General features: G+C 46.8%; 1 long non-coding RNA gene across 4 annotated transcripts in view; it reads right to left on the reverse strand.

The window, feature by feature from the left end:
• The window catches only part of LOC138109238 (uncharacterized), a 102,046-nt gene extending 88,016 nt beyond the window's left edge, over nucleotides 1–14,030 (reverse strand). For all 4 annotated transcript variants that reach the window (XR_011150369.1, XR_011150370.1, XR_011150367.1 and 1 more), the window contains exons 1-3: nucleotides 13,916–14,030; nucleotides 11,485–11,732; nucleotides 10,682–10,795 (exon numbers count right to left, since the gene is read on the reverse strand). This is a non-coding gene — a long non-coding RNA (uncharacterized lncRNA). The remainder of the gene's footprint in view (nucleotides 1–10,681; nucleotides 10,796–11,484; nucleotides 11,733–13,915) is intronic.
• Nucleotides 14,031–14,274: the final 244 nt, after the last annotated feature.

The raw sequence follows: 14,274 nt of genomic DNA on the forward strand, positions 1-14,274 counted from the left end.
TTTCATGACAAAATTAAGAGTCCACAGATGGAATAACTCAAAGCTAATTTTTACACAGGTTGGTTTTCCCTCTCTCCCTCCTCCCCATGATTCCAAACAACAAGAATAACATATTGTACGAAATTAAAGAAACAACTACAAGAGAGGGGGGAGTAAAGTTGCAGTGAGGTCATTTTGTTGCTATGACTTCAGTATGAAGGGAGTTCTATTTAAATTGAGAAATTATTTGTTTCGCACTGTGCCTCAGGAAGTCTGCTTCAGCTAAAAGCCTGAAAGTATCACACCCCACCATTTCAAGTTCTTGTATTTATTTCCTCCCAGAAACTCAAGGCAACTATCTAATTCTTGCTCTGGCCTGTGACCCTACTGCCACCAACTTAGAACAGTCCAAACTTTCTCCCAGCCCTCTTACTCTCACTGTTTCCTCCCCTCTCCCAACTCCAGTGGAAGTTGGATTCCCACTCCCACTGAAGTCAACAGAGCCCAGTGGAAAGTAGTCAAGGTAAATCCTAGAAGTTGCCTAGAGGATGCCTCGCTCCGTATATCCCAGGTACTCGCTGGACACCCTTCTGAAACTGTGGATACAGGGAACCAAGTTCAAAGAAGGAAAACAAACACAGTATTAAGAAGGCGGAATACCGAGCAAAGAATGTGCTCATCCTTATCTCTTAAACAGGTAAAGTTCAGAGAGATCCCTGGAGCATATTGAATTATTTTTCATTTCTTTCAAATGGGCATTCTCAAGCACTCAGCCAGCACCATGGGTGTTCAAATCTGTGGGCTGCATTAAGGTTGACCACCTCCAAGAGCTGCCACTTGCCAACCAGCACTGTCCTATCAGGCTTCGCTTAACAGCAGAAGAAAAAAAACTCTGCTGAAGTGCATCTAAAAATGTAGGTAAAACATGGCTTTGCTGGGACATAGAAAAATGACACATTTTTAACCTGAACACCCAAAGCTTTGAGCAGAAAGGGAATGTCACTGGCCAGTTTAATGTTAACAGTTTCCTGGAGGTCAATTTGGTATAAATCCAACATCATTTATAGAAGCTCTGCCCAAATGTTCAAGTTTCAAACAGTAAATTTTTTCAGACTGAAATACTACAGCCCAGTGCTGACACTGGAAACAGCCTGCATAAAGGGCCAGAAGCTGCCATGAATTTTAGTGCAAGTATCTTGCAACTGATTGATACCAACATTTAAAGCAGCTGAAGAACAACAGTCTATCAGCAGACTTGGCCACCTTCTCTCCAGGCTTCTGTCAGCACTGACCGCACCGTGTGGATGCAGCAATACATTTCCATTTACCTCTTCCAAGGAACTACTACTCTGCTCCAGCTGGAAACCCCCATCCTGTCACACATGGTTCTGGGCAGTTCACAAGCCCAAGCAGAAGCACTAAGACAGCAACAATATCCCCTCAGGTGTGAGGAGAATGACTTCGTGAAGACCTTCCTGGCTCTAAAGCATTGGATTCAGTCCCTTTTTCCCCTGTGTTAGAGAGAATTTGCACATACCCCCTCCTCCCCAGCACACAGCCATTAGAAAAAGCCAGTTTGCCTACACACATCCATTATCTGGATTTTCCCTCCATAAAGCTCCCATTATGGACTGAGCTGAGTGCTCATTAGCCACAGCCAACGCTACAAACGGCCGAGGTGAGCTGACTGAGAGACTGACCTTTCTGAATATCATGCCTCCAAAATAAACTGCACCATCCACACCGTTTGATGTCCTGGTTAATTGGAACCTCTTTTTCCTGCATTTTGTCAAACACAGTAAATGTCACGGCAAATTTTAAGTGACAAGAACTTGGAAGACACATTTAATTTCCCAGTGGCATGCAAAAAACTAATCCAGTTTGCATTACGCTTGTTAGAGCTCATCTCAAAGGTCCAATGCATAACAAGAGTTTGAGGAACGTTCATGTACAGATTAGCTCCTGCCCTCTGACCTCAGCGGGAGCTTAATTTACAATGATGCAAACTCAGCTCCACAGAGCTCCGAAGACAATTGTGGGGAGCTGGAAACTCCTGACCAATACATGGACTCTGCTCCAGCACGGTTACTTTACCTTGCCACAGAGCACATGGGAGATCTAAGGATGGGCCAGGTCAGACCCTTCAGGTCACGCTGCATCTCCCTGTGAGATGCACAGAGGCCGACATGTGCTCCAGCTTGGGCATATTCAGATGCAGCTCAAGAGTTCTGACCCTCACCTTTTCTTCCCGATCTAAGTAACTTCCAGGCACATAAGGGTTGAATACTTTCCTACAGAAAAGTAACTCCAGATGTTGACATGGATTAGAACTTTAACTCCTATGCTGAATCTCACATTTTGTGCCTCTAGGAAATACTGGAGTTTCTGAAAAACCTTTCTTTATTAAACATGTCTTGTACTAAACCTTCTGTCTTCTATCCTGGATGGAGATCTCACCTCCTTCCAAACCCACTATACTTGTCACAGTCCAGTGAAGTGAAATAGCAGCTAAAAAATATCCATAGGAAAACAATCTCAGCCCAGAAGATGATATTTAGGCAACTGCTTTTTTTCAATTTCATTAGGTATTTTCCCCACTTTGTAACGTCTACACAGCCTTGGTCAGTTCCCTCTTGAAGCTCCCCATAATTTACTACACCTTCACTTTCAGTGTATATATAGCTACTTACATAAGTATACACTCAAAATGCCAGAGGCAAGTTTTAGGATTAGCTGTTCTTAATATGTTAAATCCCAGTGTACCTTTGTAAAACAGAGATCTTCAGATGGAAGGGGAAAAAAAAAAATTCCAAACATCCCTAGCATCCCTAGGAACACTTAACATATTTTAGGCAAGCATTACCACAAGCACCTGCCACAGTTTCAGATGACAGAAAATATGACTCCACATCCATGATAAATTACCTCCTTACTGGATTTAATGCCTGTTATTTAAGACACTGTTTTCCTTCCTGCTGGCTGCATGATACAAAACCATCACATACCCTTTTGCTGGTTTGATAGCACCACAGGGGCAGGGCGCACACAAGGTTTCACAAAGGACAGACCACGTCCTATTCTAGGTACAAAAGTCTCACTTAGACATGAGAGAAATTATGACAACTAACAATGGCAGCTCATCCAGACCAACCCAAGACTGCCCATGGCTTCCTTACCTTTCCACAGCCGTGATTAGTGCAGCCTGCTCCTCAGAGATTGGCAGGGTCTAAACAAGTGTCTGGGTAACAAAGAACAAAGAAAGCTGCAGACATTACACTCACAAAGTCCACCAAGAGCACTTTATGTGTATGACAGAGCAGGACTCTATGGACAGACCTGGCCACACTTAGTCCCCTGAAGCTCATCGGGCTACAGATCACTTATTCTAGGGAAAAGGCAGCTCCTATCAGAAAGGTGAGCAGTGAAAGACCACTGCAAAGCTGGGGACAAAGCCATAACTATAATGTAAGAACAAAGTCTTGAATCAAGCTTTTCACAGTCGTTTAGGGAATCAGAACATGACACATTTCATTCATTACTAGCTCTGATATATTTACGAACTTTTGCATACTCCCAGAGTCATCCACTAACCCCACTATCCTCCTCTGCCTTGCAGAGACTACCTTGATTTACCACTGCCATGGGTCCAGGATCCTTAAAAGTCAGGGGAAAAGTCATCTGCCCCCTTTCTCTAATGCCCAAAGACCAGAGAGCTTCCTCTGCTTGCTTTCAACAACCAGTGAGCCAGGAGAATTTAGCTAAGTCAGTAAGAAATCATGGATGTACTTTTAAGAATTCTAAGCTGCCTTTGTTTTACACCATTTCTGCAGCAGCTTCTTTCAGAACATGTGCTGTAGCTCACACCAAAGAACCATCCAGCCCAGCACACTCTGACAGAGGCCAGCAGCAGTGACCCAGACCTTGTCAAGGGTCACAAAATAAAGCAGGCCCACGGGGACACTCATTGAGGACACACCCCTGGTCCCTAAAAATGTGCAGCTCTGGGACTAGCTGAGCTCAGGATGGCTTTTCTGTGTTTAATAATTCTCAGTGGGTTTCTGTTCCAGGCACTTGGCCAGACTTCACCCCTGCCTGACAAGCCATCACTCAGCCAAGTCAGACCTGTCTGCAAACCTGCACTTGGCTCCCCAGAGCCCTCCCAGCTGCCTCACTGCCCAGCCACACCTTCCTCTCCAGCGCACAAAATCATCTGCACAGATCAGCACAGACAGCTCACCCGAGGATCCTCTGCCACCAAAACAAAGGTCCCTGTCCCCTTCACATGTAGGAGACAGACAGCAGACGTATGACAGAGAATCCTTCAGTCTTAGGCACAGTTCTGTCACACATTTGGAACCTGCCATGGCGTGGGAAGATTCTGACACAACACGAGTAAGGCAATACCCAGCGCTGTTCCCAACTGTGCTGTCTCACAGTCATCTCAGCTCCTCCTCCAAACTTTTCTGACAAACCTCCTTCTCATTCATACCCTCACAACTTCTTCCATCTCTCTTCACAGAGCAACACTGTATCTGAAGAGCTCAACTCCCCAGATTTCAGCATCTTCATTGCTTTGCAAGATAAAAAGCAAACAGCAAAAGAAATGGGAAGGAGGAGGGCATGTCCAAATCCTCACTGCAAGGTCAGGCACTAATACACCATGAAGCTGGTAACAAAGAAACTCACAGTTAACGTGTCCCTTGGGTGACATCACGCACATTCCCTTACATCCCCTCTCCTTCCCCCATCTGTCCCTTTATCTCTGCACTGACTCCCGACAGGCCAGACCTACTGAGACACATCTGACAAGGCCTGCCCAACGAGGAATGCTGCATGGGAATTTGGTAAACATCCAATGGACACCCTACTGATCTTTCCCCTTTCTCCTTCCCACAACCTCCACTTGGAAATGGATTCCATCTTTATCCTGCTCAGTAAGTGACCTGCACTGGTCTCTGAGCAGCTTAATTACTAGTTCTAGGCACCTGGGAGCTGGTCTGTTTCCTTTCCCATAGCAAATGAGGACCCTGCCATGTGACCAGAGACACTGCTTCCAGTGCTAGAGCCTGCTTAGCCAGCAGGTAGCCTTCCTGCCCAGGCACCAGGACTAACGCTTCCCAACCACCAGCAGCTGCTCACTCCAACTCTTTCAAGCACTCTTTGCAACACAATTATCCAAAAGCAGCAGGAGGCAACTGAACAGCTTGAAACCTCTGCTCAGACACTTGGCTTGGGATGGAGACTGGCTTTCAGCACCAGCAGCTGAATATATGATCTTGAGCCTCCTGTCCTTCCACACCTTCACCACCCAGCACATGCAGTGCACACCCACCTACAAGCCAGGGCCCTCCAAAGCAAGCCTGGCAGCTCCACATCTTGCATGGCATTAAGACCACTGCCTCTGGCCCACAACAGAGGAACCCTGCTCAGGTGTGATTTACTCACGTCATTGACCACAGAGGAAGAAAGAACACCCATATCCTGAAAGAGCAAGTGGTCTACTTCAACTCCTCCATCACACTTCTTTCGGACACCAATAATTAATACTGTAAGTTCTACTGATACAATTTAAAACAAGTCCCTTGGAACAACTTCACTTGTTCACTCATTCTTAGGGAGCAACTTATAGGATTACAAACGCATGTACTACACAAAAAATTTTCATAAAATACAGTCTGTAAAATATACAAAATGGACTAGGCTACACTGCTCCAGGAGTGTAAGAGCCTCAAGCACTACAGACGCATTAGCTAGAGTCCTTAGCTCTGTCCCCCCCGCCCCTTACACCTTTTTCCTTGGCATTTACCTGCTTCCTCCATTCAGACACTGCAGGCTCTGCTGCCCAGCTTGCCTTGCACTCTCATTTCCTCCAACATAATGAGCGGCCTGGGCTCTAACCGCTGAACGTGCATGCGGATCGATTCACCCTATGCAGACTCCCACTTTCACCTACACATTCCCAACAACCTCTTCAGCCACAGCACATTCCAGCAGTTTGCTGCTACGGCAAGAAACTCTGTAGTCTCTGAGAAGCAGCCTAACAGAACACAATCCCGTTCATCTCCAGCCATCATGTTTGCTCAGACATCATTTAAGTCTGCTTGCTTCATTCTGCCTCAGGCCCAGATCACATCAAGCAGACCAACCCCAACCAGAAGCACGAGCCCTCTAAAGCCTCAATTAGCCAAGCAGAGGCTTCTGTAGGACTGAGGAAGCCTCTCTAATGAGAGCTTTCCTTCCAGCTCTTTGATTAAGCATAGAGGCCAAAACAGCAAAAGTGACAGAAAGGTTCACTGGGAGCCTTACATTTAGCCTGTGTAGGCAGCCAAGCCAACAGCAGCGGATGGAGCATGTGAGCACACACTCCATGACTGAGTGAGAGCCCTGGGAAAAGGCAGGCAGAGCTCTGCACCACAGCGCAGCCCATTTCTTACAGCAGTTAGCCCAAAAACGTTGCATGCACAGTCCACTGAGCTTTGAGCTCTGTGTGTCACGGATGGTTTATCTGAAAAATGGGAACAGGACAGAACTGCAGAGGTTTCCTTCACTAGCAGGAACAAAGATGGGAAGGGGAAAGATGTATGCAGAGTAAGGAAAACATCATACCCAAAGTAAAAATGACAAATGAAATACAACTTAGTGAAAGCTTAGCTCTTTACCATAGGACTTTCAGGAGTCAGTATCAAGGGCAGCAGGGGCAAACTCATACTGCACAGGTTCTGAGACCAGAGAGTGGGAGGTTCCTTCATACCAAGACAAATCACAACAGCTCTGAAGAGGTGGATGCCCAGGACTCTCTATACCTCTTGGGATTCCCTTCAAACACCCTAGTGCTATAGCAAGTGCAGCACTGGACATCGCTTTTGAGTCAAGGCGGTAAGTGGGATACACTGGATACCCAGCTGTCTCTTCTTAAAACAGCCACAAAAAGGCCCCATACCTTTATTTCACATTTCTCCACAGACATCAATGAGTTCTCCCACACTTGAGGTGTACAGAGCAGCCCCAATAAGCACTGCCAGTTGGAACATGTGCCTCCTAGTGAATCCAAACTTCAGTACCTCATCCAGCAGAGGCACGAACAACTTAGTTACTCAAGGGAAACACCATTAACAGCTTCCTTTTTCACCAAGCTTCTGGAAGCCAGAGTCCACTGAAATCCATGTAAAGCATAAGGTTTATCCATAATGTCCTGCAGACAAGCACTGCTATACTTCCCTCTGGAAGCTGCGGCTATGTGCAGCAGCCAGAACCAGATGTAATCAGGCAAGTTGCAAAGAGCTAATGTTCACTGCCAACAGCCACTCCTGTTTCCTTTCAACCATCAATAGCCAGAGGGTTAGCATGTACATCCTGCACCTTTAGAAATGGTCTTAAATCTAACATTTTTGCTGCCTTTGTCCTGTCAGATAGGATAATTTTTTAAGTCATTGACTGCTGTATGTTACATATAATTGAAAAAATCATTTCAGATAGCTATTACAATGCTCCAGTGACATTTCTTTCGCTTGACCAGCAGTATTTGTAACACCATCCTTCCTCCCCAGGATTTGGTGCTGTAGATGTTGTCCTACTTAAACAAATTTCCACAGCGACAGGCAATCAGTCCTGCCTTGATTTTCCCCATCAAACATTACTTAAGGAAGTAAAACTTTCCTCCTTGCTAGGCTCTTCAGTCTTCCCTACAGTTAAGTATGTTATGCATGTTAAAAGATATATCAGCTCTTTCTTCCCAGAGAGAACAGCCACCCCATGCTTTCCTGAAATTACCATACAGATTGCTTATAGAGGGGCTAATATAATTTTCCTTATTTAGAAGCCAACAGCTGTTTAATATCACATGTTCTGTTTAGCCTGGGTTGTGTCAAGCTTGAGGTGTCAAAAGCAGACAGGCTGGCCACAGAAACAAAAGCATGGAGTTCATCCCCAGACCACTGCTTGCAATAGGCAGGCCAGAGCAAGTTAAGACATTAACAACCAAGAATACTTTAACTCCTGGCTAGGAGCTCCTATGGGAGCCAAGGCAACAGAGAAGGGTTGCAATCCACAAGGCTTGCCCTCACTGAGAACACTGGCTAGCATGTCTTCGGGAGAACTCGGGCAAGGCCAGATGGCCGGAAAACAACCCAGCAAGGGTCACAACTTTGCAAAACCATCAAGGAGCCCCTGCAGCTTGTCCCAGGGGTCGCTGGAATCCAGTGAACTGGGACCTCCTTACATGTCTAAAACAAAGCTGGAGAACAGACTTGGGGTCAGACATCAGTCCTTAAGCCTACACCAAGTTAACAAGGTTAAACACAGCGTCCTCAATCATCACACAGGAAATCAAACTCCCCTTTTCCCCAGCCTCAAAATTTGTGATGAGAGACACAAAGTTATTAGCCAAGTCATACCAGAGGTGTTTAACCCAACTCCACTCCCTTGGGAGAAGACTCCCCAGCACGCAGCTAACAGATCAGCACAAACTTTAAACAAAACAAACCAAACTCTAGGTTTGAACAGCCAAGAAAAGCACCTAGAACCTAAAAAGAAAGAAGTGTTTAGGGAACATTTACACTTCATTTCTCTCATGTGCTAGCTAGCTAACATGCCATCTCCCAAACAGGAATGTCTTCCCTTGCCTTTCATTTCTCATGTCTCTGTGCTCAGATACCAGAGACATCAGTCAGAAGAACGCCCCTTTATACCACCATGATCTACCTTGGCCCGAGGCACTTCAGAACCCAGTTAAGTGCCTGCTCAGACTAAAGCCAGTCCCAGAATTCTTTCTTTCACCACTGCACACACTCTGCAACCCTGCAGGCACAATTCCTAGCAAGCTACAAGGTAAAGGCTCATCTTGTCTCCCTAGCTCTTAAAGCCCAATAAAAATTATTTACAGCCTCTCCGGGCTATCTGGTTTAATCCTTTCCAGCTCAAGTATGACACTTGCTGGGACACCATTAGGTTTCTTACGGTGCTCTGACTAGCAATCACATCTGTACCTGACTGTCAGGGGACACTCTTGGCTGAGCCAGCCACCCTGGTCTATGCTGAGAGCTCTGAAATTTCTCAATTGAAACATTTGAAAGTTAATGAACCCTTCTAACACAAAGCTCCCACAGCTCGAGAGCTCTTTTATGAGCCCAGCACATGGTGGATGCAAAGGAAAACCTCACTTCAGGCAGACCTCTCATTTCAGAACACACCCAGGCAGAAGGCCAGACTCTCAGGCACAGCAAACGGCAGTCATGAGCAGAAGGCACCACCCACAGGATAGCTGGGTGGCTCTGCCACGGTGTACTCCAGGCCACAGCCTGCTCAAAATAGGGCTAGCAATAATTGCAGGCCCTCACTGGATGAACACGTGGCTGCTGTACACAGCAAAGCACTCTCAACTCACTGAAAACAGTCAAGTCATCAACTCCCAGACGCTGCCCAAAGTGAAACCAATACAAAAAACCCTAGAGTCAACTACATAGAAATGTCATTGTGGGGGGAAAAAAAAGACAATCTTTTCAAGGCAATAATTTACTTACATGCATCGTCATTTGAGCTTCAGTTTCAGGAACACCTTCCTGTTCTGTGGAACTTCAAGCAGTGGGATCTAGAATCGGAGCCCACCCCCTGCACTCCACACAGTTCCACCTCAAGTGCCACGTGACCATTTGTAAGCCCCAAAATCCATCAGTACCCCAGCACACAGAGTCAGACACAGAGAACTGCTGCCGTTTTTACAGGCATTGAACAGGTTCCTCCGTGGAAGGCAACAACAGGAGGCAGGACCAAGGAAACCCAGTGCCTCTGCTCCAGAAGCACAATCTTTTTCCAGCTTCCACTCATGCTAGCTCACATTCTTCTCTCCAAGTGCTGCACACCTGGCCCCAGTGACACCACCAGGCCTGGGGATACCACTGCATTGAACTGGGAGCATTTGAATGGGGTCAGACTGGTACAGCCACACCCAAGTGCAGGGCAGACTAGGCTATCATTGCCATAGCAGAGAAAGGGACTGGCTTTTGTCTTTCAGGTTTTGGGTCTTATTTTTTCCCCTTGTTTTTTAATTGCTAAGCCTGCAATTGGGGTTGAGCATGGGGAAGGGGGAAGGGAACATAATCTGGTGAACAGCTGGGGCCTATCACTTTTCATTGCAGGTCTTGGAGAGATGTGGTTGACAGAGTGATGCACAGAGGCTGTCCCAGTTAATGACTTCACCATTCTCCATCATTATCCCCATCATTAGGAAATTAGGAGGACAGAAGGTATTTACTGTAAACCTGCCACCTCCCAAGGAGAGATAAATAGAAACTGATAAATGGGATCTTCTGGTGCTGTTCGTCTATTAACCTTCTGCTTCCCAGTTTAGGCATATGCATGCTATCCTGCCATTAATATCCAGTAATTGGCATAGCAGTGGGCAACACGCTCCTACCTTGAGCGTCAAACATCTCCTGTGCTGCGTGCGAGCGCACGGCCACGCACACCACAGCTCTGCGGCTGGGGCCAGGGAGGGGCTCCTGTGCACTGCTCACACCTCAGCCCTGAGGCTGAGCGAGCAGCCAGACCTGCTGGGTCTGAGCATCAGGCGTGGATTTGATGGCAGGAGACTTGGGAGGAGGAGAGGGCACTGTGTGTGCATGACCTGCCCTGCATGGAACCAACAAAACAGCACATAGGGACAGCGGCCCCACCAGCTGAGCTGCTGTGTCTTCTGTCAGCCTACCTGTAAGTACAGCTTACAGATGCCTCCAGGGATGAGAGTCCCGCTCACTGCAATCTCTCAGCATCCAGGAAAGAAGCTTTTTCCTCACCATCTCAAAGCCATGTGTTCTGCAAACTGCTTAAAAAAAAAAACAAAACAAAAAAAAAAAAAAAAACAAGCTTCCGTGGGCTTGGAATTTATGAACTTACCTTTCTGGTCAAAAGCCAACTAAGATTTCAGCAAACTGAACTGACACTTCTGCAGCTCCCTCCCCACACAAAGGGCTCTCTGCATGTGCTGACTTGCTTCACCCCCACTGACTGAACCTCTGCAAAGGAACAAGTTCTCAGAGGGACAAACTGACCCATTTCTTTCCTCACCAACCCAGCCCTGCAAGGCTGAAGCAAATCCATACTCAGAGACCAGGATTCTACCCCAAATGGAAAGCAGGCCCACTTGCAGGTCAGTCAAACAACTACAGCTATCTTTATCGTTTCTTCCACATAGAAGATTACACCTCTGCTTCAGAAAAACCCTAACCCACTGCTACTTTCCTCTACTACTTGAGATCATGAACTGCTTTACTTACCCTACCTCTAGCATTTTCCTTTCAACCAGCATTCTAGTTCCCAATTCACATGGTGTACAGGTGACTACAGCTCAGAGACACCAGCCAAGATTACAGCTGCATTTCTGATGAGGAACAATCAGAACAACTTAACACAAGTCTTAAGACTCCCCTATTATTACCGCAGTACTGATCAACAGGTAACCTTCTCCAGAAGTTCAGGGCAAACAGAGGGCCTGTTCTTGCATGTACTAACCTGGCAAGCAGCTCATCTGCTCTGTGTTGAATGGATCGCTCCAATACCCTGGAAGGCGAGTACTGCAGGCAGGAGTTACGCTTGCTCCTTCCATATGCACTCTCTTGCACACATCAACCCAGTGCAGGAGACCAAAGCCAACGTGACTGTGATGGCGAGTTCTAATGGGAACACCAGTGTTAATTCCCATCTGTCTAAGCAACTGGCAATGTCCATCAATTACAGCAAGAGCCAACTAACAGTTGCAGCTGCAAAATAATAAAAGCAGAATTAACATTTCAAGTTCCTGTCATTCACCTGAATTTTTTACAGTTGTAATTAGCAAGCTGCAGAAGCTGTCAACAATCAACATCAGCCAATCTGTCTGCACCAGGAACCCGACTGCCTGCCAGAAATTGTCTTCGACAGGTTTTTTTCTCCCCTTGCTTCCCTCCATTAAAATTTTCCCTTCAACCCCCCCAACACTCTCATCTCTTTTACCACCAGTCACTAGAATTGAACATGTCAAAACAGTGAGAGACAGAATGACTGACACTTAACTGATAAAGTCATAATTATTTCCTTGCTCCAAAGCTCAGTATCAAAACATGCTGCTGTCTCTCTCTCTCCCCAGGCCTCTGTTTCCCTGCCAGTAAAGAAGTAGTGCTGCAGCCCCCACAGTGACTCCTACCTGAACCCAAACACTCCTTACTTAGAGAGACTGAGATGATAAAAGAGCCTTTCCAGCTGAAGGCCTGCTCTTTGAAGAGCAGGTGCAACTGTTTCCCAATCTTTAGCAGAAGAGCTTATTACACACTTGACAACGAGGGCCGGCTCTCTTTACTCAGGATCACCCAAGTACCCAGCGCTCCCAGGCAATGAATTTCTTTTTTCTGTTGTGCCACACCACACAAACAAGAAACAAACCAAAAACTAACAAAAAATCAAAACAAAACCAACAAACTCCAAAGATTTGCTCCTTTCAGCGTCAGCCAGAAACCAATTCTTTTTAAAAACCTGAGAGCATGCAAAGCATCATCCTTGGAGACTACTAGCACCTTGAACCAGATGCTGTACTTTCAGGGTAAAGTGAGGTTCTGTTGTTTATTGGGGGTTTTTTGCAAGCTTCGTTTTTTTCTCTTGCTGCATTTTGGTTTGTTTGATTTTGTTTGGTTGGTTGGGGTTTTTTTTAAGTAAATCCTCACATTTTTTAAAGCTATTGATCCTCCTTGAAATCAGGTTGTGGCACAGGTAAGATACATGTCGTTATCAGTTAAGAGCTGGTTCTTAACCTCTGCATTCATAGCAGGTTGGAATAGATTACACATACTGCAACAAGCAGCGACAGCTGTAGATGCCTGGGGTAGATGGCTCTCACAGGTGCACCCCTTCATGTAATTGCTATTACCTGAACTCAGCGCAGCTGGGAGCGCTCTCACTCCCTGCAGCACTGCCGTGCTCACCTCCGACATCGCCACCAAAGGCACCCAACCGGGCACAGCCGCGGGTAATGTTTAAAACAAAATACTGCTTGGAAGAGAAGCTCTAACAGTGCACGCCACACACACTCTGCTACCCACCCTCTACTTAATGCATTAATCCATCTGCCAGCTGAGTAACCACAATGAAAGGATAAAGCTACATCAAAAAACAATGAACAAAAAAAGCCCCAAGAGCCTCAACAATTTGTATATCCACCAACAAAAAACGCATGAACTACTCCTTTTCTTCACAAAGCACTGCACAATAGGTTTCATATACAACTCAAGAAGGCAGTTGCAAACCTGGTAGACTTAATGTAGGATTAATGTTACTACACATACTTGCTGAGTTACTATCACCAAGTTACCGTTGCCCTAACAAACAATAACACTGGAATGGAATAGGACACAGGGAGGAAAACCCTTCCCCAGCACTCTTACAGACATAATATTGATAAACTGAAGAAATAATGAGAGAAAAAGCTAGTTAGCAACACGGAAATATCTGGAGAACACACTAGAGGAAAAGTTCCTTAGCACAAATCTCACCGACCCGAAAGCACAACTGGCAAATACAAACAAAAAATGTACTACTCCAGAAAATGAGACTTAAACCTCTGAGCACAATACTGGGCAGAATTCATCTGCTTTGCAAATGACTCCACGGGACGTAAATCCCTTTTTTCCCAGCTATACCATGAGACAGGCTTCGAGCGGGGGACAGAGCCTGCAAGCCTCGCACTGCCCTTTGGTCCCAAACCTACCTGCTTCTCAACACAGCAAAAACCTTTTTTCCTCAAACCCAGCCTATGAGCCTGGGGGCAGCAGGAAGACTAAAGGACCATCACCTGGGCTTAAGGAACGGCGACCCGCACTCCCATACCCAAGGCACCAGCATTCCAGACCAGGCACCCTCAGCAGCCCAAAGTGCCGGGAAGCAATCCCTTCCCGAGCAAGGAAAGCCTTCTTACCCACAAAATCCAGCCGGAGCCCCAGGAATGACGGGATGTGAGGAACCAGACTTTCCCGCCGCGCCCTGAGGGCAGCCGCGCGCGCCTGAGGGCACGACTTTCCCGCCGCGCACCCGAGAGCGCCGCCCGCGCCTCGGTTCTACGGGGGCGCGCGCGGCCACGTGAGGGGCACGTGAGGGCCGCGTGAGCGCCCCCAGTCACGAGCCAGGGGCGGCGCCCCCTGCTGGCTACTCCCGGCGCGAACGGCGCCGCACGCCGCGGCACGGAACGTCCGGATAAAATCCTCAACGCTCTCCTCATCCTAATACATGAGACTACAAACGGACTAGCGCACGACAGATTAATTCAGATCAATAATC

The sequence above is a fragment of the Aphelocoma coerulescens genome, chromosome 4, assembly GCF_041296385.1.
Source record: "Aphelocoma coerulescens isolate FSJ_1873_10779 chromosome 4, UR_Acoe_1.0, whole genome shotgun sequence".
Taxonomy (NCBI): Eukaryota; Metazoa; Chordata; class Aves; order Passeriformes; family Corvidae; genus Aphelocoma; species Aphelocoma coerulescens.